Genomic DNA, 24422 nt, shown 5'->3' on the forward strand with positions numbered 1-24422 from the left:
CAAAACAGCTGAGCACCCAGCCCCTCCCATTGTTCTCAGTGGGTGGAGATGGATTCTCCATTGTTCTCAGTGGGATGGAGTGGAATTGTCCATGGTTCACAATGTGGGGAGCAGGATTCTCCTTTGTTCTCAGTGGGATGGAGATGGATTCTCCCATTGTTCTCAGTTGGGGGGGGGGGGATTCTCCCATTGTTCTCAGTGGGAATTTCAGGGGCCGAGCCCTTGTAGTTCAGTATCCCATCAGAGAAAGAGTGCACTCACCGCGAGCACATCCTCTCGTGGCTGGGCACGGGGTAGCAGGCTCCTTCCCCTGACAGTCACTCCAGCCCAGCAGGGGTCTCTCTTCCCATACCTCAGCTTTTCAGCCAGGTCACAATTCAGTCCCACCCCTTTCAGGGCAACCAAGTCCAGCAAATAAAAGTTCAGCGTCCTTACAAAGAGGTTTTCAGCCCCGCCGCCAGGCCCTCACGTCCTTCTCTCAGGGCTCTCCGTTGTTCTTGTCCCCTTCCATCAGCGGGGGCTTCATGCCCCCTTCTCTCAGGGCCAGGACTCCCAAGGCTCCCCCTGGAATCCCCCAACAAATCTGAAACTGAAAGTACTCACTTCATGCGACTATCCTTGGTTTTTGACTTTGTTCCTCAGTTAAATGGCGCTCGGGGCTCTCTCCCTGGAAGTCCAGTTCCTGCCCTTTGACGGGCTACCCACCAGAGCCTGCTACATTTTAGTGGCTGCTCTGGGTCTCTCCTGGCCTCTTGCCAGACTTTTCTACTCAAGCGAGGATCCCGGGGCCAACACTCCCCCAGGCTCTCTCTTTGACCCTCCCCATCTTCCCACCCTCTAGTCCCAGTGCGTGACTTGTGAGTTTTTCCCTGCAGCCCCTTTCTAATCTGGGCTTCCTCTCTTAAACGAGCCTCCCAGCTCCAACCCAGCTGGGCTGCATGATCATTAACGCTTGGCCCACTCTTCAGATGCAGCCCGGAAGGTAAACTGGCCTCTCAGGCCCACATTCAGAGCCTGTCCGGGGTACACACCCCATTGCACCATCTTTAACAGGAGTCAACACTGCCGGCTTCAGAGGCAGGTGCAGCAACCCTGCAGGAGGCTGAGATGAGATAAGCCGCCCCCAAGCAAAATTCCTCCCAATCCCCAACGGTTATCAGTTTAAATGCTCACGTAGGAGAGTTTACACCAGTGCCGAAAGTCTTGTGTGTGTTTTTTTTTTAAATGTACTTATTATAGCTCTGGGCGATTTCCTTATCTAAATAAATATTCTTATTAATTACAGCTCATCATATTTCACTCTGATGCAACTCTTCTCAAGTGTCTAATCTCTCTCCAAATCCTGCTCAGCTCTTGGCCTCAGAGGCATCTTGTGGCAGTGAGTTCCACAGGCTAAGTATGGACTGTGTGGGGAAAAAAGTATTTCCTTCGTTCCATTTTGGATTTGCCACCTTTCCGTTTCTTTCACTTCCTTGGTGCCGCCGGCACTTGACTCTGCGCTGCTAAGAGTGGACGCAGTGCGGTCTAGTGACTAGCACGCTGCATGGGAACTCAGGAGATGTCAGTTCTATTCCTGGCTTTTCCACTGGCCTACTGGGCGATCTTGAGCAAGGCATGTGCCTGCTGTGTGCCTCAATTTCCCCACCTGTAAAATGGGGATAAGGATAGAGCCCTCCTCTGTAACGTGATTTGAGATTTAAAGATGAAAAGCTTTCTAGGAGCAAAGTAGTATTGTTTCAGACCTGATAGCTGGGATGCTAAGCCAGCCCCTCTGGGTAGTGAGAGTGTGGTAGGGAGTTGTACCATTTGCTGGCTGGGATAGATCAGCTCAGGCTGTGTTTAAACCACAGAAAGCAGAGTTGTGAATGTTTTCCACAGAAAATTTCTAATTTCAGCCAAAATGCAAACACTTGAAATATTTTGATTTGGCAATGCTGCTGCAGTGCATCATGGGAGGTGTAGTTCAGGTGGTTCATTCCCCCATTCTCCATGCTAGGCTGTGACCCCTAGTCAGACTACATCTCCCATGACGTACCCCATTCCCCTTCTTGGAGAGGGGAGATAGTGGATCAAGTTGCATCTGAAGAAGTGAGGTTTTTGACCCACGAAAGCTTATGCCCAAATAAATCTGTTAGTCTTTAAGGTGCCACCGGACTCCTTGTTGTTTTTGTGGATACAGACTAACACGGCTACCCCCTGATACTTGATAGTGGATCATGGGTGTCCGTAAACATGGTGCATCATGGGAGATGTAGTCCAGCTGAAGAGCTCAGCCAGCAGAAGAGAATGGGGACATGAGGCCACTGAACTACAGTTCCCACATGGCATTGCTGCAGCATTTACAAATCAAAGTATTTGGTTGGGGGTAGGGGGTGGTTGTTTTTTCAATGAAAAATCAAAATTTTCCACAGGAAGCAGACACATGTTGCGCAAATTGTCATTAAGTCGACAAGCTGATTTCCTGTTGAAAGACAGATTAGCTGGAAAATGTTGAACTAGCCCCAGCGACCATGCCAGCCTTATCCATCAGTTGCATGGCAGCAGGCCCTCATGATGCAGCAAATATCGTCAGTAGCCGGGTCCCCCTGTCAACATCCCAACGCGCTGCCTGGAAACACCAGTGATGGAAAACAAGAGCACTTGATCTTTGCTCCCTCCCTTTTATTACCCCTCAATACTCCCATCTTAGAATTTTATGAGTGGAAAATCCTTGCAGTTTCTTATTTTGTCAGGGGGCAGGGTTCATCTCAGCACCTTCCAACCCAATAAAGGCGAATTACTCCTTCCTCAAGAGCTGGTGACCGGTCTGAGCGCTCTGATGGGACAGAGTTCCTGCCTTCCAGCTTCCATTTTCATGTCACCTTAAAAGCCCTCCCCTTGCAACTTGCCCAGGCATGTGTATAGCCACCATAATTAAATGGCAACATTTTTTCCAAAGGCAAATAAAACAGGTGATAAAAGAAGGCGGCGATTAAAAACTGGATAAGCGCTTAACACCTGGGAGGAACCCTTGTAAAAATCCCCAAGGCTATGTTCTCCTCCCTCAAATCTTTCCATACACAAAATATTTGGCAATCGTTAGGTATCTGTGACAGACCCAGACCAGTGGGGTACAGGAGTCTGGTAGAGGGCAAATATACTGGTCACTGGATGAGTAGTTTTCTGTTCCCTGAGTGACCAGAGCAGGGGCTGCACTAGAGTAATCAGGAACCTGCTAGAACCAGTTAAGGCAGGCAGGCTAATTAGGACACCTGGAGCCAATTAAGAAGAAGCTGCTAGAATCAATGAAGGCAGGCTAATCAGGGCACCTGGGTTTTAAAAGGAGCTCACTTCCGTTTGTGGTGTGAATGTGAGGAGCTGGGAGCAAGAGGGTGTGCTGCTGGAGGACTGAGGAGCACAAGCGTTATCAGACACCAGGAGGAAGGTCCTGTGGTGAGAATAAGGAAGGTGTTTGGAGGAGGCCATGGAGAAGTAGCCCAGGGAGTTGTCGCTGTCATGCAGCTGTTACAGGAGGCACTATAGACAGCTGCAGTCCACAGGGCCCTGGGCTAGAACCCGGAGTAGAGGGTGGGCCCGGGTTCCCCCCAAACCTCCCAATTGACCTGGACTATGGGTTCTTCCAGAGGGGAAGGTCTCTGGGCTGTTCCCCAACCCACATGATGAATCTCTGAGGCAAGAAAATCTGCCAATAAGCGCAGGACCCACCAAGATAGAGGAAGAACTTTGTCACATATCTGATGGGCTGTAACCAGTGCTGCTTATTGTGATGGGCTGAGAGAGGCTTTATTGTTAGGGGCCGGATATGGCTGCTGACTTACATTTAGGACAAGCCACAGCGTGTACAAGCAGGGGCATGCCCCCCTGCCCCCGCAACCCCCAGTCAGGGGGAGTGACTCCTCCAGGGCCGTGGTGGGGAGAACCAGCTCCTCCGGCCGCAGGGAAAGCATGGGAGAGCGAGCGCCACCAGCCTGGGCTAGGGTCAGAGATGACAAATCCACCAGCCCTGGAGCGAACCAGCTCCTTTTGGGGCGGGGGGTGAGCCAACTTCTCAGGCTGCACAGGGGGGCAGGGAGCCAGCTGAGGGGGAGGAGGGAGAGAAGCCGCGCCTTTGGCTGTGGGGGGCACAGAAAGCGCCCCTACAAAAGTGACCACATTTTTGTCCCTGTGCACTTCCCTAGGGGTTCTCAACCTTTTTCTGAATCACACCCTCCGCACCATAAAACACATCATTCCACTGTAATCTAGAATGATCCGGGGCCGTTCGTACATTGGTTCCAATAAAGGGGATTCTGCTTTACAAAAACTCAGCCCCTTTGATGCAGCCGTCTAGTTGTGCCTAGGCTACGGAACCTTTCAAAAGCACACGCCATAATTTCCCTGCACGTTTTCAGGGCAGCATGTCTCAATTTCTGCACCAAAGAGAGCTAAGGGGCATGGCCACCCCCGTGCTCCGGGTTGCAACGGCACTCTTTCCAATTTGGCCTCGGTCATGCTGATGGAGGGCCAGCTGGGCTAAATTTGATTGGCATTGCAACCCTGGGCACCAGGTCGCTGCAACCCTTGAAAGTTTGACCCTCCTCCCCAGGGGGGTTGCGCCCCACTGGTCGAGAGCCTCTGATGTAGGATAAATGTAGGAGCTAGGGCTTGGATAAGTAGAACTGTCTGGTCTGTGTGAGAGAGAGACACAGCACAAGCCAACCACCACTGGGCAAGCTGAAGCACTGCGAGAGAGCCCTGCAGACAGCAACGAAAGGCTGGACACTTTTGGGCGCCGAGTGCTAGCTGGAAAGGCAGGCGTGGAACTGCAAACGAAGGAATTGTCTCCGGCTGTTTGTTTGCTCCTGTGTTCAAAGAACCAGGGCTTTGTACATTCTTTGACAGGAAAGGCTGCATCAAAGAAATGCCGGATTAGCACCAATTTCTCCTTCTAAAAGGAACAGTGTACACAGGACCCCACATTTTTGTGCAGCCAGTCAGAGCTCGGGTCAGTTGACTTGAGCTTGCAGGACTTGGCTGTGGGGCTAAAAATAGCAGCATAGATGTCCAGGCTCAGGCAGGAGCCCCGGCTCTGAGACCCCCCCCCCCCCCCCAGTGCTGCGTAGGCACTGCCCCTGGAAACACACGTGCCTCAAACCATCACATGTGCAAAATAATGACAAACAGCTCCTGAAACGATGGGGTCGAGATTTATAACTTCACCACATTGGAGAATCCACAACAAGAACAAAATTCAAATGTTCCCATTCTGCGGCAGCCCCGTGAGCCGAGTGGAAAGCTGAATTCTTTCCATTCTAATCTACAGCCTTCTTGTTTCTTTATAAGTGACCTTTTTTTCATGAAAATATTCTAATAAACTTCTCACCTGTGCCCCATAAACTGACGCCTTAAGAGGCCAAAGCACTTTCTTTATATCTTTTTTTTTTCTTGCTGCCAATTTCTGTTGCTGATGGAAACTTTATGGATCATTTACTCTCTCCTTCCTAGCAGCAAAATGCCAGCATGATTTCCTGGTTCACTTCTTACAGACGAGATGCTAGTGACATAGGCGCTGACTCGGTGGGCGCACCAAGGCTCAAGCACCAACTGGAAAAAAAAATAGGGGGTGATCAGCACCCGCAGGGCCGGATTAATCTTTTGTGGGCCCTGGCACCTGGACCATGACCCCACTCCCACGCTCCACCCGAGGCCCTGCCCCTGCTCAGCATCTTCCTTGAGGCCACACCCATGCTCTGCCCCAAGGACCCGTCCCCGCTCAGCCTCTTCCCCCGAGTCTCTGTCCACTGCTTGCATGGGGAGAGGGGGCAGAGAGAAGCACCCACAGGCAAAAACAAAAGTCAGCATCTGTGACTAGTGACCTGCTTCTAGGGCTCAGCGACGGATGGTCTTGTATCTCTAATCAATGAGCAGGGAAAATAGAGGGGAGCTGTTGCATCGTAGATCAGAGTAAGAGAAAAAAACTTTTGAAGTGATAATCAAGATAGCCCAGTACAGACAGTTTGATAAGAAGTGTGAGACTTACAAACATTGAATCTATCTCCCCTTGTAAGTATTCTCACACTTCTTATCAAACTGTCTGTACTGGGCTACCTTGCTTATCACTTCAAAAGTTTTTTTTCTCTTACTTAATTGGCCTCTCAGAGTTAGTAAGACAACTCCCACCTGTTCATGCGATCTGTATGTGTATACATATCTCCTCAATTTATGTTCCATTCTGTGCATCCGAAGAAGTGGGCTGTAGCCCACGAAAGCTTATGCTCACATAAATTTGTTAGTCTCTAAGGTGCCACAAGTACTCCTGTTCTTTTTGCGGATACAGACTAACACGGCTGCTACTCTGAAACCTGAAATTTACATGTGCAACAATGGCTATTACTTGTATTTGCCACTAGATGGCGACCTTTCTATAGAACTTTGAATATAGGCACAGATTATTTTGGGTGGGTGTGTGGGGGGGGGGTCTATTGTTCAAGTTTCCCCAACACTTTCCATTATAAGCCCCTGTTTTTGGTTGTTTATAACTTTGGCAAACTTTAAGAGTTTAGGCTGAAATTTTCTATGCCAGGTGTGTGCTTCTGGCTGACCCAACTCCCATGAGCCTCTGCTCCCTCTGAGCCCTGGATTGGTACTCAACTCCCATGGGGCCCTGCTCCATCTGAAGGTTGAGCTAGGACTTGGCTTCCATGAGCCCCAGCTTCCTCTGCCCCCAGTGCTGAGAATCACCTCCCATGAGCCTCTGCATCCTGCGTTAGGACTCAGCTCATCCTCCAAACTTTATGTGAGGCTTTGGCTGCTGTTTGTCCATGCCAAGCATTTTGCTCCTCCTCTGAGCTCTTGGCTGGGACTGGCTCCTGTGAGTTCCAGCTCCCTCCAAGCATCATGCCAGGACTCACTTCCTAGTAATTCCTGCTCCCTCGCAGCCCCCATTTCTTGGGAATCCCTTTCCTCCCAGAGCTCACTTCTTGGTCTCTTCCACTCCCTCTGAACTTTTCCGGGCCGGGACACAGCTCCTGAGAGCTCCTGCTCCCTTTGAACATCGCACCAGAACTCCTATTCCCTCGCAGTGCTGTGCCAGGCTTCAGCTCCTGCTCTCGTCACCATGCCAGGGCCCCGCTGCTGGGAACCCCTGGCTAGGATATCACTTCACAGCACTAGAATGTGCATCGTGGATCAAGCCCGAAAGGTGGGAGGTCTAACTGTTCAAACCTTCCGGCAGATTTTGCTCTAGGAAATTGCAGGTCCCTTCCTCCGTGATTCCAGTGTAGACAATGAATCACTGCCTCTCTGCAGCTCCACTCCTGCTCTGCCAGGGCGGGGGTTGGGCAGCAGGGATAACACTGCCACTTTAACAAAGCTGAACCCCAGTTTCTACACCCTGATGGGCTCAGCAAAAGGCTCCTTCGGATGATGAAGCCCCCTCGTATAAGAACTGAGGGGGCTCAGATACCCAGAGATTGCTGCAGTACAAAGCCCTGATCCTGCACCATTTAACTCAATGGAAGTTTTGCCATTCAATGAGCCCTAAACCTAGGATGGATGGATGCAGCGATGGGTAGAGAGTAGGGTGACCAGATGTCCCGATTTTTGGGTCTTTTTCTTATATAGGCTCCTATTACCCCCACCCCACCCCGTCCCGATTTTTCACACTTGCTGTCTGGTCACCCTAGTAGAGAGAGAAGTAGATCGATTTGATCCTGCTTCCACTGGCAAAAGTCTCACCCAGAGTCTCACTCAACTCAAAAGTTGACCAAAAGTTGACCAACTCAACCAAAAGTCTCACTCAACTCAGACCAGACTACATGGTTCCAAAGATTTCTCCAGTCCAATCCCACCACCCCATCCAGCACTGAACCCCCTTAGTGACACTCTTGTGAGAAGTTGCGGTTTTTTATCTGGTAGATTTCCAATCTCCACGGAATTAAGGAAAGGAACGGTCCGCCGAGCCACAGCCTTCAGCCGCCTTCTAAATCTGCTCCCATTTTTTTTTTATGACTGGTTTTTCATGCATCGATTTTTATAGGTTTACATTTTCACAGTTGCTGATAGTTACAGAAGGGGCTCGGCAATTATTTAATGACAGCAGATGTCGAGAGGCAAGAAGTTAGTTTTATAAACCATTAAAACCCAAATTGTCAACATCTCATGTCAAAATACACAAAGTAAATATCCTTAAATCAACAAATCCTACCTATCTTTCCTATTCATTTGCTAGTCCATTTGTATCGCGCTTCATTCAAACCTCTAAATCACTGGATTTTGACACTAAGAAGTGCTCAAGCCGCATTGTTCTTATTTTGCCTATCTGTACATTTTGATTATTACAAATGGAAACATTGTGTTTCTCCTGTTTGTGCGTGAGATCAACGTTCACTGACGAAAGTCTAATCTTTCCAAGCCTATTTACGTAGCGCGTTTCCCTCCAGAGATCCCAGCACACTTTATTTGGCGGCTGAAAGCACAATAGGAGAAAGAGAAACTGAAATAAAGAGATGACAATGACTTTCCCACAGTCGATCAATGGCAGAGCAGAGACTGAAAATCAAGTTTCTGAAGGACCAGCGCAAAACCCAGTCTACCAGACCACACTGCTTCCTGTTGAGAAGAGCTCAACTATTCCATAAAGATTGTATTTATTTATGTCATTTTTTGCAGCTGGAAGCTTCCTGCTTGCTCAGCATCCCAGCTGACGTTCATTGAAATGGCGATACGGCACAAAAGCACCTAAATGACTTAGGATCCTATGTCCTATTTTCAAAAGTGACTTGGGCAGTGAGGTGCTGGTGGGTTCTCTACATCTCGGTGGAAAAGTGGCAGGTCTGTGGCCCAGTACCAGAGCGCTTGTTGGCCTCCCTGGCTTTGTGGTATTTAGCTTTCACACGACACTGCTGCAGATCCCTGTAGTTGCCCCTTGTGTGCATCCCCCGGCACTCTTGTTGTAGACGTTCATGTTTCCACGGCTGGTCCATAGCTGCGCGTGCATAGCCTCTTCTCCTCATGGGCCCAGGAGATCCAAAATCTCCAGTCTACTCCAGGCAGGAGCATGTCTAATGCATAGAGCTGCTGGAGGACTGTTAAGGTCAGCATTGATCATGCACATAGGTGTTGGCTTCCTCATTTCCCCGGGGATGTTAGACCCCTGCTCTGCCCCAGACCCTGCCCCCGCCTCTTCTTGCCTGCCCCGCCCCTGCTCCGCCTTGTTCCGCCCCCTCCCCTGAGCACATCCCGCCCTTGCTCTACCTCCTCCCCCCCATCACCTCCTCCATGCCACTGAACAGCTGATCACGGCAGAGGGGAGGAGCTGGGGAGGAGCTGATCAGCCAGTGGGTGCTGGTTTTTTTTCTGTGGGTGCGCCATCCCCGGAGCATCTATCTCTATCTTTAGGCCCCTAAATCCCTTTGAAAAGCAGTCTTTTGAAAAATGGGACATAGGCTCCTAAACCACTTAGGCACCTTTGAACATGTCACCATAGTGCTCTGTTTAGTGGGTGCCAACTGCAATCTGTCCTCCACAAATGAAGCCACTGGTAGAGGCAAGACTAGAACCCGCATCCCCTGACCCCTACTCTAGTACCAGCACTACTAGACCACACTGCCTGGGAGTGTTTACACTCGCTAGCATCTCTGTGAAGCCGCCGAGCATGCCTAGAGTGACTTACCCATTTGCACCAGCTAAGAATATGGCTATAACTGTGTTGACGCTGATGCAGCTCTGCTGATTTACACCAGCTGAGGATCTGGCCCCATTTACAATCTAGCTGTGACTATGGCACTAGAGGTTTCCATAGGCCAGTTCCCTGATCCCTCCCTAAACCTGCCGCGTTCCTGCCCACCTTCTGAGTCCCACGGTCCACCCAATGCATCACTGGATCCTGACCACTAGGGCATGATGAACATTCAGGAATGAAGGCACTCTTTACAGCGGGTACTCTCTGCTACGCCGCATGATCTGGAATGGACAATCCATCTGGTTCTTTTTCGCGTCCTGAGACACGAAGAAGAGGCGAATGATTAGAATGTGATCCGGACCGGGCCACGCGCCATCTGCTATAGCAGATGTGTCCTGGGCTATCTCCAGAGCTCCCCCGCCTCCCAAGGCTACAAAGAGTAGTCTGTTGGGCCTGCCATGATTCTGGTAATGTTGGACTAGTTGTGAGGTTAGCGGGATACCAACTGATCACGGAGGTGCTTTCCTAGAAAGCCAAACCCTCGCTCCGTTTCCATGGTGAGCTTTACTTAGATGTTCCCAGATTAAAATACCTTCCTTCTCTTTACTAACCTTCCAGTGCCCAATCTGCCGATACCCTCAAAAACACATACTGGGCCCTGAGCCACAGCAAATGCCTGGCTTCCACCCAAAACCACTTGCTTATGTGCTGGCTGGAACACGTAAACAGATCATCACAGCAGGCCTCCTCCGCCCACAGCACCTTCTCTGCCCCACATCCCTCTGTGCCTCTCTCTGCCTCGCATTCCTCCCCTTGCGCCCTCCCCCGCTGCGCCTTCCCCCGCTCCACCCTTCCTCCCAGAGAAAGCAGCCAAGGCGGGGAAGGAAGAAAGGAGAGTGATTGATTGCTGGGTTTCCTTTTAAATATTCAGGAGGCGCTTGGATAAACGAGGGACGGGGCCAGATGAGAATCTAGAGAACATCCCGCTCAGGTGTCATCAGCAGTGTTTAATACTAGATCTCAGAGCACTTTACAAAGGAAGTCAGTATTGTTATCCTCATTTGACAGCTGGGGAAACTGAGGCACAGAACGCAGATTGCCCAAAGTCACCCAGAAGGTCAAGTGGCAGAGGTGGGAATAGAAGCCAAGGTCCAGCTCCTGAGAAGCCCCTAATTCCCATACCTCTGAGGATTGACTCATAGTCCGGTGGCTCAGTTGCCTTCTGGTTCAGGTAGTCCCACGGCCATCGAGTGCGGTGACTCTTCCAGGTGTGGTCTCTTCTGTTCTGGTCTTTCCGGTTACACGGATCGCTCAATGTATTACCGGTTACGTTGTAAAATGTATCTCATAAAACATACAAGACGGGCCATGCTGGGGCGTTAAAAGGACAGCGCTATCTCCAAACTGGTTCCAATGGTAGATTTTGGGAAAGGGGGGGGCTCTTACAGAATCCCCTCCCCCCCGCAATATATTTTTAGAGGCCAATGTTTTTACACAAATAAACATCCATTGCACCCTTTGCATGCCCCAACGCTGCAGCTCTGAGAAGGTGACAGTAGCTGGGGCCTGGCTTCCTAGAAGTCAGAGCCTGCATCATGAGAGAGAGAGAGAGGGAGTTAGGACAGATCTGGAGAGGGCTTTGCAGAGCTCTCCAGTTGTGAGGATCTGGGGCCTAAGGCCATACAAGGTAACTAGAGAGAGTGGACCTTGCAGGCAGTCCAGTGGCAAAGAGGCCTGGAGAAGGGAAAGGGCCTAGGGGGAGCTCTGAGAGCAAGGGGCAGGACAGACACACAAGCTTGAAGAAGATGAGGCTCGAGGAAGTGCTAAGCAGCCCCGCAAGGGAGCATGACTTGGGGGAAAGAGACCCCACGAAGGGGTGTTATTTGACGTGCAAATAGGGCTGGCTGGAAAACAGGAATTCCATTTCAGGGGGAAACGTTGAGGTTTCATTCTACGTGGGAAAATGTTCATGAAAAATGAAAGCTCTCCCCACCCACCCACATGGAGCCAAGAACCTGGGGATTAGAGCTAACAACCACCCCTCTGTTCTTGCGGGCAATAGAGCCAAGGACTGTCCCGCTTACACAGCGCTGCGCCATTCTGCAGCAACACTAAACTCCCTGCAAACTTTGAAGTGTCTCTTTGCGCCCTGTCTGGGAATGGAATGTGAATAACCAGAAGGAAGATTGCGGCATTGTATTGGGAACAGCCTTGCATTTCTCCTATCCAGCTACGGCTGCATCTGGCAGACCCGGCCTTTGCTCATCCCAATTCCGAGCTCCCCACAATGAAGCCCTCATTACAGTAGCTCAGCACTGCATTTACTGGAGGCTGCAATTGGCCATGGGTCTAGCCTCAAACACTTTGCATTCAGAAGCTTGTTTAGCTCAAGAGCTTGCCTTGATAACAGGGGGACGTCGAATAGGACGTATAGGAAAGGCACTCTAGTGTAGTGGTTAAGACCCTGTGGCCTAGGGGTTAGGGCACTGGATTTAGGAGACCTGGCTCTGCCACTGACCTGTCATGTGGTCTTTGATAAGTCACTTGCTCTGTGCCTCAGTTTCCCCTCCCACTTATTATCTTTCTTGTCTATTTACAGAGTATGCTCCACAGAGCAGGGCCCATCTCTCACTATGGGTTTGTCTAGATTAGGAAAAGAGGCCTTAGTCCAGACCCTTTCCCAGATTCTGATTAACCTCAATTTAGCTGGCCACGGTCAAGGGGGAACCGAGGGAAGAAGTTTTAACTTGCATCTACATTAGGAAAAAGGTCAGGGCTATCTAACATGTGTTAGCCAACCCTGAACTCTCTCCTAATGTAGATGAAGCCTTGGTGCTTGTACAGTACCCTGACAAGGGGGCCCTAATTTCAGGTGGGTCCCAGTAGGTGCTACGGTGATATAAGTAGTAGTCATAATGGTAAAGACACCAACTCTTGTGATTTTTAACATGATTCTTCTGATGCTTGTGGGGGGTTTTAGAGCTCTTCTGATCTCTGGCTTCAAACTCACAATGTTTTTCCCTTATCCAAAATGGCTACTGGCAAGTGGTCTGGAGTAGCCCAGGGGTGAGTGCCAACCTCAGGGAAGACTGGTAAGAGGCAGGGCACAAATCCCAAATTCATGGTGAGTTCTAGCTTAGATTTCACCAACCAAATAACAAGAGTCAACTTCTCCAGGACTATAGCGGCCTAACCATAGAGTCACAGACAGTCCCCTTGGGCACTCCATCAAACTTGCCTTGGTGACAGATGGTCCCTTAAACCAAATCTCACAGCAATATTCAGGTTACTCCCAACCCAAAGGACCAGTCACTTATCCTAGGTCAATTTGCACCTTCGATCTCACACCAAAGATAACGCTATGGCCAATCCTATAAAAAACTAACTAAAGATTTATTAACTAGGAAAAATATGAGTTATTTACAAGGTCAAAAGAAGTAAACACACACACACACGAGCCACTGTCTTAGGCAGGGCCGGCTCCAGGCACCAGCTTGGCAAGCAGGTGCTTGGGGCAGCCACTCCGGAGAGGGGCGGCACGTCCAGAGATTTGGCGGCAATTCGGCGGATGGTCCCTCACTCCCGCTGGGAGCGAAGGGCCTCCCACCGAATTGCCGCCGCAGATCATGATCGCGGCTTTTTTTTTTTTTTTTTTTTGGCTGCTTGGGGCGGCCAAAACCCTGGAGCCGGCCCTGGTCTTAGGTTCCAAAAGGTACCAGAAGCTGCTGTGATCTGCAAGCTTTCTATGTCCTTTAGAGACAAGCCAAGCCAAGTAGCTTGGGGATCCCTTGCTTATGCTTAGAATATTGCCCTCTCCAAATTCCAAGCAGCACAGTGATACAGTCCCTTCTGATCAGGGATTTTTATCCCCTTCCCGCAGCGTTCAAACTCATGGGACAAGTGTCGGAGCCTTTCTCCTCTTCATGAGTGTAGGGGGGCAAGTCTTTGTCCTTTCATGTTTCCCGAAGGCTCATTTGTTTTCAGTGGGTCTTCTTGTGTGCAGGACCAGCTCTCTGCATTCATTAATGCTTCTTTCCTGTTTGGTGAGTCACCCAGTTACAGCGGTTTACAATGCAAACACTCAGTGTAACTTACTACCAGGGGCTACAGATGTTATGAGTCAGATTACTGTGTGCAGTATCCTACAAGCATGTCATGATGTCGAACCACATTTTTTAAAACAATAAATCTAATGCCTCTTTTAACAATGCAAACCCACAGGTGACCCAGTCTGGTTCCCAGCTATGCATGGGTCAGTGTTTAGTGAGGACTAGGAGCCTTGACAGGAGCTGGCACGTGGTCTGCCAGCATCCATTTCCCATGACCAACAATAAGACTAAAGCCACAGACTTCCCTCAGGCAGGATTTCCCTATAGCCTTTGGAGATGCAACTGAGGCTGCCCCTAGTAAAGATGACCATCATGTCCCATGGCTTGCAGTAAGGCAGGTGAGGAAGGATGGTTTTGTCAAGCCCACCAACAACTGACATCAGGCCACTGGCTCTAGCAACCTAGCCACCAGGCACCTCTCTACAATGATCTTTGCCTTCTGATTCCCAAGGGAACAACCCACCTTAATCCAGCCCTGCTGGTGCCGCATCAGCAAATCGCCATGATTATCCATTACAGGCAGCTCTGATCTTTTGTCTCCTACCCTCAATTGTCACAGAATAATGATCAAAGAGCAAGCCCCCCTATCACCCGTGGGCGAATGCTTTTCACAAACCGGTCTCTCCATATCTGTCCCCTCAAAGGAAACCCGCCCACCTTCGAAGGAGGGGCCTGGGAACGTAAATCCATCACTCTGCTAGACACCCCAAATCGTGGACTTCATAAAGGCACTGGATTTATGGCTCATGACAACAATTTATAGCCCACTACCCCTCCTTTGTGCTAGGACTGTAGAGATGCACAGATCGCCTCCAATGGTCTCTTGCAACATGTGTTAACTCCTTATGCGACACTCTGGGCTCGTCTACCCTAGGAACTTGCATCGGCGGCGCAGCTGCAGTGATGCAGCTGTAGCGCTTCTGGTGAAGACGCTCTAAGACGACGGGAGAGAGCTCTGCCGTCGGCTTAATAACTCCACCTCCATGAGAGCTGGGAGCTGTGTCGGTGGGAGAAACCTACCGGTGACATAGCGCTGTCTACACCAGCGCTTAAGTCAGTATAACGACATCGTTCAGAGGTGTGAATTGTTCACACCCCATGCACGATGTAGTTATATCAAAGTAATTCTCTAGCACAGAGGACTCCAAGTACCTTTCCCACTCCTGAAGAAGAGCTCTGTATAGCTCGAAAGCTTGTCTCTCTCACCATAGGTGCCGACTTCCCCTCTTTTCTATGTGTGCTCGACCCCCCACTCTGCCCCCGGCCCTGCCCCCACTCCACCCTTTCCATGAGGCCCCACTCCTGCCCTGCCTCTTCCCACCCCTTTCCTGTCTCCATTCCAACCCCCTTCCCAAAGTCCCTGCCTCAACTCTGCCCCCTCCCTGCCAATATTCCAACTCCTTCCCCAAATCCCCGCCCCGGCCCCGCCTCTTCCGCCCCTCCTCCCCTGAGCGTGCCATGTTCCCGCTCCTCCCTCTTGCCCCAGAGCGTGCTAATGCTGACAAACAGCTGTTTGGCGGTGGCCGGGCGGGAAACGCTTGGGAGGTAGGTGGAGGAGCGGGGACGCAGCGCACTCAGGGGAGGAGGAGGAGGAGGAGATGGGGCAGGAAGTGAGGGGAGGTTGGCTGCCGGTGGGTGCAGAGCACCCACAAATTTTTCCCCATGGGTGCTCCAGCACGCTGGACAGAAGTTGGTCCAATAAAAGATATCGTCTCACTCATGCTGTCTCTGAATTAGTTTGGCTAACTCAAGGGTGTGCAGTGCACTGGATGCACAATGAATAATCAGCTGTTCAGACTGTTCTTCCCAGACTCCCGTGTCAAAGCTCTGAGGAGAGACATGAAAAATGTCTCACACGTCATTGTTTCCAGTGTGTACATTTCCATATTTTTTTCATTCTCGCTTCCAATGGTTTTAATGCCTTGGGCACAGGTGCAACTTATCAGAGAAACCTCGGCTCTACAATTCACTTTGAACTCGTGCAATGTCAACTAACAAACTCCCTGACCTGCAAAATCGAAGGGGGAGGGTTTTCAAAGGTGCTGAGCACTGGCAGAGCCCGGTGCAACCCATACTAGTGTCAGTACCTCTGAAAAACCTGTAATATCATTTCATCCCATTTGTCGATTGCAAAAGAAGTCCGGTATCATCCTCATTGTACGGATGGGGAAACTGAGGCACGGGGAGGCAAAAGGACTTGGGCAAGGTCACAGGCAAGTCACTATCACAGACAGAACTAGAACCTAGGTCTCCTGAAGACTAGGCTAGCAGGCCGACCATGGGGCCCCGCTGACCTTTCCCCCCCAAAAAAGGGACTTTACTGATTTTATTTACAGCTGGGTTTGGGTGTGGTCGGAAGATGAGCTAAAGCAGCAGCCTCTGACTCACCAGGCTCAAAGTGGTGCAACAGGTTTCCTGTGCTCGAGGAGACGCTGTGACAATTGATGCAGCGATGAGAGAGGGGCTGCTCTCCCCTGCTCGTTCTCAGCCAGGATGCTCTCAAATGGGCGCTTGCGTGAAATCGTTTTCCCAAGCGCTGCGCGAGGCTCAGGGTGACTGGCTATTTCCAGCTGACATGAAGTTACCTGCTGATAAGAGGGGGCAATGGGAGGTCACTGGGGCGTTTCACATAAACAGCTTCTCAGACCCAGCAGGATTTTATGTAGTTTAATTCCTGGAGCCAAATTTACCCAGAAACTGATTAAAATCAGCGCTGGGCAATGAATTCTCCCTCACAATGAGATGCTATTTATAGAGACACCCCTATATATACACACACACTCTACACCAAAGCATAACCGTCTGCGGCAGCACATGAGGACTGCATGGGGGAGACAACAGAAACCTCATTGTAAATGGATCTGTAGTTAGAAGGATGAATCCCCAGCTGGTATAAATTGCCCATAGCTCCATTGAAGTTAATGGGGTCAGATCACCACGTGGGGTAAAGTATCATAGTCTAGTGAAGTCAGTTGGGCCAGATTCCCAGTTGGTGTGAATCCATTGAACATAACAAAACTAGGCTGGTTCACACACCAGCTGGGGATCTGGCTGAATATCTCAAGCAAGGTCTGCACCGGAAGCCTGCACCATTATAATTCAACTGGGTATTTAAATCAATTTAGTAAAACCGATGGAAACCCCTGTGCAGACATCCTCATTGTTTTAAACCTGGCATGTATCATTTATGGCAATTTCCTTGCTGAACCAATAGTTCAATCCAAGTGAAACCCATTTAAGAGCGTGTCCACACAGGAATTTGTCCCACTTCAACTAGTTCAGTTTTAAAACACACGGTCAAGCTGTCTGGAGTGGGGCTCACGACTGTGAGTGCCAACCTCAGGGCAGACCCCCCAAACTGGTGGTATGGTCTATAATTAGATTTCACCAAGCCAGTAACAAACGTGAACTCCTGCATCACTATACCAGTCTTACCATAGAGTCGCAGACAGTCCCCTTAGACTCCCCGGTCTTTCTTGCCATCCAGGCAAGTTGGATTTAGTGATAAATGGTCACACCAAAAAAAAAAAAAATCACAAAATATTCAGGTTGCTTCCAGTCCCAAGAGACCAAATCACTTACCCCAGATCATTTTATACCTTAGCCCTGGTCTACACTACGAGTTTAGGTCGACTATAGCAGGGTTAAATCGAATTAAGCCTGGACACGTTCACACGACGAAGCCCTTTCTTTCGACTTAAAGGGCCCTTTAAACTGGTTTCTTTACTCCACCTCCGACGAGGGGATTAGCGATAAAATCGGCCTTTGCAGGTCGGATTTGGGGTAGTGTGGACGGAATTCGACGTTATTGGCCTCCGGGAGCTATCCCACAGTGCTTCATTGTGACCGCTCTGGACAGCACTCTCAACTCAGATGCACTGACCAGGGAGACAGGAAAAGCCCCGCGAACTTTTGAATTTCATTTCCTGTTTGCCCAGCGTGGACAGCACAGGTGATCACGCAGAGCTCATCAGCACAGGTAACCATGATGGAGTCCCAGGATCGCAAAAAAGCTCCAGCATGGACTGAACAGGAGGTATGGGATCTGCTCGCCATATGGGGAGACAAATCAGTGCTAGATGAACTCCATAGCAGTAAACGAAATGGCAAAATATTAGAAAAGGTCTCAAAGGCCATGAAGGACCGAGGCCATAACAGGGACACACAGCAGTGCCGCGTGAAAATTAAGGAGCTACGGCAAGCCTACCACAAAGCCAGAGAGGCAAACGGAAGGTCTGGGGCAGAGCCGTAAACTTGCCACTTCTACGCGGAGCTGCATGCGATCCTAGGGGGTGCAGCCACCACTACCCCAACCGTGTGCTATGACTCCCTCACTGGAGAAACACGCAACAGGGAAGCGGGTTCGGGGTACGCGGAAGAAGAAGATGATGATGATGAAGACAATGAAGCTAGCTCACAGCAAGGAAGCGGAGAAACTGGTTTCCCCAACTGCCAGGATATGTTTATCACCCTGGACCTGGAACCAGTAACCCCTGAACTCACCCAAGGCGTGCTCCCAGACCCTGAGGGTGCACAAGAGACCTCTGGTGAGTGTATCTTTGTAAATATTACACATGGTTTAAAAGCAAGCGTGTTTAATGATTAATGATTAATTTGCCCTGGCAATCGCAGCCAGTACAGCTACTGGAAAAGTCTATTAACGTGTATGGGGATGGAGCGGAAATCCTCCAGGGACATCTCCAGAAAGCTCTCCTTCATGTATTCCCAAAGCCTTTGCAAAAGGTTTCTGGGGAGGGCTGCCTTATCCCGTCCGCCATGGTAGGACACTTTACCACGCCAGGCCAGTAGCACCTAGTCTGGAATCATTGCATAACAAAGCATGGCAGCATAAGGTCCCGGTGTTTCCTGGCATGCAGACAACATCCATTCCTTATCTCTCTTTGTTATCCTCAGGAGAGTGATATCATTCACGGTCACCTGGTTGAAATGGGGTGATTTTATTAAGGGGGCATTCAGAGGTGCCCGTTCCTGCTGGGCTGAACAGAAATGTTTCCCGCTGTTAGCCACGCGGTGGGGTGGGGGGTGGGGTGAAGGGATCATCCCAGAGAATTGGGTGTGTGTGTGGGGGGGGAGTTGGGTTTGTGCTGCATGTTAACCCGGAAACCCCAGCCCCTCCTTTTACATTGCAAACCCATTTTAAATGGCCAACCCAACGGGTCCTTGGTATGGGAAATGGGGGCGCTACTGTTTGAAACCATTCCCACATGTTATGAGGGTTAAAAAAGCCAAAAGACTGTGGCTTACCATGGCTGCCTGCAAGCCGAATTCTGTTGCCTGGCACTGCGTGAGTGATCTCTCACAGCAAACCGGCAGGCCCTCAATATAAGAGGAAAAATGCGACCTTGTAATGAAAGCACATGTGCTGTGTAATGTGAACAGCAAAATTTAATGTGAAAGAGTGTACCCATTGTTCTCTAAAATGTGTCTTTTTTAACCACCTCTCCCTTGTCCTCCACCAGCTGCAAATGTTTCTCCTTCACAGAGGCTAGCAAAGATTAGAAGGAGAAAACGACGGACTCGGGATGATATGTTCATGGAGCTCCAGATGTCCTCCCACGCTGAAAGAGCACAGCAGAATGCGTGGAGGCAGTCAATGTCAGACTACAGAAAAGCACAATATGAACGAGAGGAGAGGTGGCGGGCTGAATCGCGGGATGAACAGAGCAAGTGGCGGGCTGAAGATGATAGGTGGCGTCAGCTTGCAGAAAGAAGGCAAGAGTTGATGCTCCGGCTGCTGGAGCATCAAACTGATATGCTCCAGCGTATGGTTGAGCTGCAGAAAAGGCAGCAGGAGCAGGACCGCCGCTACAGCCCCTGTGTAACCAACAGCCCTCCTCCCCAAGTCCCATTGCCTCCTCACCCAGACGCCCAAGAACACGGTGGGGGGGCCTCCGGCCACCCAGTCACTCCACCCCAGATGATTGCCTGAGCATCGGAAGGCTGGCCTTCAATAAGTGTTAAAGTTTTAAACTGCAGTGTGACCTTTTCCTTCCCTCCTCCCCCACCCCTCTCGGGCTGCCTTGGCAATTATCCCCCTAGTTGTGTAATGAATTAATAAAGAATGAATTAATGTGAAGTAACAATGACTTTATTGCCTCTGCAAGCGGTGCTCGAAGGGGGGAGGGGAGGGTGGGTGGTTGGTTTACAGGGAAGTAGAGTGAACCGGGTGGGGTGGGGGCAGAGGGTTCATCAAGGAGAAACAAACAGAAGTTTCACACCGTAGCCTGGCCAGTCACAAAACTGGTTTTCAAAGCTTCTCTGATGCGCACCGCGACCTGCTGTACTCTCCTAACCGCCCTGGTGTCTGGCTGCGCGTAATCAGCGGTCAGGCGATTTGCCTCAACCTCCCACCCCGCCATAAATGTCTCCCCCTTACTCTCACAGATTTTGTGGAGCGCACAGCAAGCAGCAATAACAATGGGGATATTCTTTTTGCTGAGGTCTGAGCGAGTCAGTAAGCTGCGCCAGCGCGCTTTTAAACGTCCAAATGCACATTCCACCACCATTCGGCACTTGCTCAGCCTGTAGTTGAACAGGTCCTGACTACTGTCCAGGCTGCCTGTGTACAGCTTCATGAGCCATGACATTAAGGGGTAGGCTGGGTCCCCAAGGATAACTATAGGCATTTCAACATCCCCAACGGTTATTTTCTGGTCCGGGAAGAAAGTCCCTTCCTCCAGCTTTCGAAACAGACCAGAGTGCCTGAAGACGTGAGCATCATGTACCTTTCCCAGCCATCCCACGTTGATGTTGGTGAAACGTCCCTTGTGATCCACCAGGGCTTGCAGCAGCATTGAAAAGTATCCCTTGCGGTTTATGTACTCGGTGGCTTGGTGCTCCAGTGCCAAGATAGGGATATGGGTTCCATCTATCACCCCACCACAGTTTGGGAATCCCATTGCAGCAAAGCCATCCACTATGGCCTGCACATTTCCCAGAGTCACTACCTTTGATATCAGCAGGTCTTTGATTGCCCTAGCAACTTGGATCACAGCAGCCCCCACAGTAGATTTGCCCACTCCAAATTGATTCCCGACTGACCGGTAGCTGTCTGGCGTTGCAAGCTTCCACAGGGCTATCGCCACTCGCTTCTCAACTGTGAGGGCTGTTCTCATCCTGGTATTCTGGCGCTTCAGGGCAGGGGAAAGCAAGTCACAACGTTCCATGAAAGTGCCCTTACGCATGCGAAAGTTTCGCAGCCATTGGGAATCGTCTCAGACCTGCAACACGATGCGGTCCCACCAGTCTGTGCTTGTTTCCCGGGCCCAGAATTGGCATTCCACGGTATGAACGTGCCCCAGTAACACCATGATTTGCACATTGCTGGGGCCCGTACCTTGTGTGAGGGCTGTGTCCATGTCAATTTCCTCATCACGCTCGTCGCCGCGCTGCAATCGCCTCATCGGCTGGTCCTGGTTTTGCTTTGGCATGTCCTGGCTCTGCATATACTCCAGGACAATGCGCATGGTGTTCATAGTGCTCATAATTGCCGCGGTGATCTGAGCGGGCTCAATGATCCCAGTGCTAGCTATGGCGTCTGGTCTGAAAAAAGGCGCGAAACTGACGGAGGGAGGGAGGGGCAACTGACGACATGGCGTACAGGTACAGGGAATTAAAATCAACAAAGGTGGCTGTGCATCAGGGAGAAACACAAACAACTGTCACACAGAATGCCCCCCCCCCAAAGATTGAACTCAAAACCCTGGGTTTAGCAGGCCGTTGATTTCACAGAGGGAGGGGGAAGCAAATGAATACATCTATTTTTTACATCTTAAGCTGGCAGCAGACGGTGCAGCATGACTGATAGCCCTCGGCATCTTCTGGGTGCTTGGCAGAAGATACTGTATTACGATTGCTAGCCATCATCATCAAGACGGTTCAATAGGACTGCCGGCAGGACTGAGTCTCCAGGAGACAAAGCATGTCTGCCCAGGTGCCTATGATTGAACTGGAATACAACGACAATGGATACCAATCGTAATCCACCATCTACTGCCAAAAGGCAAGGGGCTGCTGCTGTGTAGCAATGCAGCCCCACGTCTGCCAGCTCCCAGATAGCCAATGAAGGCTACCAGTCATACTGCACCGTCTACTGCCAAAAGGCAATTAGCTGCTGCTGTGTAGCAATGCAGTACCACGTCTGCCGGCACCCAGATGACATATGGTGACGGTGAGCTGAGCTGAGCGGGCTCCATGCTTGCCGTGGTATGTTGTCTGCACAGGTAACCCAGGTAAAAAGGCGCGCGAATCAATTGTCTGCCGTTGCTCTGACGGAGGGGGAGGGGCCTGACGGCATGTACCCAGAACCCCCCGCGACACTGTTTTGCATCATCAGGCATTGGGATCTCAACCCAGAATTCCAATGGGTGGCGGAGACTGCGGGAGCTGTGGGATAGCTACCCACAATGCAATGCTCTGGAAGTACTGTGGACGCGGTCCGCCGGCTTCATGCACTTAGAGCATTTTATGTGGGGACACACACAATCGACTGTATAAAACCGATATCTATAAAACCGGCTTCTATAAATTCGACTTAATTTCGTAGTGTAGACATACCCATAGATTTCACACCAAAGACAACACCTGTAGCCAATCCTGTAATAAACTAACAAAGGTTTATTAACTAGGAAAAAGAAATAATAGAATTTTTTACAGGTTAAAGCCAGCAGACATACACTCATATGAATTGCAAATGAAAGCCTAAGAGTGCCAGAATTGTAGGGATCTGTCATTTCCAGGGGCTTGTCTACACCACGCAGCTTTTAGCGAAGTCAGCGTGTGTAAACGCTCTTTGTCGGTACTTTGGCGGCACTTTTGCCAAGAAAATACTTCCCGACCCACGAGCGGTGTTAGCTCCACGTTCACACTGCCACTTGCGTTGGCAAAACTTTGGTCTTTTCCGGGGGCGGGGGGAGGGGTTAAGTACCCGTGAAAAACAAAAGTTTTGTCGACAACTTCACAGTGTAGACATACCTAAAGTGTCTTTCATGGATGACCCAGAGGTAACCCCTGAGGGATCTCTGGCTTCAGTTTGCTGTCTCTGGCCCTGGGAGAATTCAAACAGCAAAGAGATGGACAATTTTCCTGTGTCTGTTTTATTTCCTTCATTCAGCCTCCAAGTCCATAGGACCAGCTTCCTTGTGATAGGGCCACTCACCAATCCTTTGTATTGCAATGTTCCTTGATGGCCCATCTGATTTTGATAGTTCTTCAGTACGGGTGGGGGGAAAAACTCTTCCCATCTGAGTTCTCAAGTTTAGAGCTGGAAGAGACCAACTAGCTTTCCTACTGCATCTGGTTGCAAGCCTGGCTCTATTTTAAAATCTACAGTGTGATAGATCAGTGACATAGCTTTGCCATCGAGAGGTAGTGTGGTCCAATGGGTAGGCACAGCCCGGGAGCTAAGGAGACCTGAACTCAAGCCTTGCTACTGTCCTGCAGTATGACGTTGTGCAAGTAATTTTGCCTCGCTTTCCTTTCCTACCTTTATCCGTTTATTTAGACTGCAAGTTATTTGGGGCAGTGACTTTTATCTCTGACTCTGTGTTTGTACAGCACCTACTACAACTGGGAGCTGATCTCAGTTGAGGCATCTAGCTGCAACTGTATGGTTCTCCTTTTGACCCAAACAATTAGCCAGTATTTGGGGCCTTGTGGGTCATTTCCTTTAGGAAGAGAAATTGATGATGGAGTCAGGTGTTTCTTTGATGCAGTGCTGTTTGTTTACAAAGGATATACATGAAGTCCTGTTTCCTTGAAAACGGTAGGAGTCAAACAGCAGGGGACAGTTTCTTTGCTCATAATTCCAAGCATCTTTCCAGCCAGCACTCTGCTCAAAAGCTCTCTCGGTTAGCTTTTTCTTAGGGCCACATTACAAGTAATTCTCTGGGGTTTCCTTGCTGCCTTCTGCTTCTTGTGATGTTTCTGCTTCTCTCTCATGCACACAGCTCCCTCAAATACTCAGCCCGTGTTTAGATTTAGCCCTCAGGGAAAATCCTTCTGACTGCATGGCTCAGCTTCTGCTCCAGCCTTGCATGTGGCCTGTATTTTGGATGGTGGCTTCTATTTTTTCAGATATCTCTTCCATAAAGGAGCTTTTTACATGTATCCTGAAGGAGGGGTGGCTGTTATGCCCACCAGCTTCAGTGAAATTTCACCCAACCTTCAGCGTAACTGTATTATAAATAATAATAAATATTGAAGGCCTTATTACACTAGCAAAATCATTGTCATAACTAGAGCTCAGCGAATAATTGATTTTCCAATTTGAGGACCGAACCAAAAAAATCGGGGGGAGGGTGGGGGAGGAAAAATCACTTAGATTTGAACCAAAATGGATTTTTTGGGAAAAATCTTTGTTGAACTGAGAAACCTCAATACATTTCTGTTTTGAACTGACTGAACCATTTCAGGTTAACTCCACATCAGTTTTGTTGTTGTTGAGTTTTTAGTTTTGATTCAGTCATTTTTCACTCTTTGTGTGTGTGTGTGTGTGGGGGGGGGAAGGAGTTAATTGGCCAAATTTCAAAACCAAATGCCATTTTGAAACAAAACCTCAAAATTAAACATTTCAAATGTTTTTATCCCCCCCCCCCACACACACACACACACATTTTTTCCAGCTGAAACTA

Source organism: Malaclemys terrapin, chromosome 23 (genome assembly GCF_027887155.1).
Source record: "Malaclemys terrapin pileata isolate rMalTer1 chromosome 23, rMalTer1.hap1, whole genome shotgun sequence".
In the NCBI taxonomy this organism is placed as follows: Eukaryota; Metazoa; Chordata; order Testudines; family Emydidae; genus Malaclemys; species Malaclemys terrapin.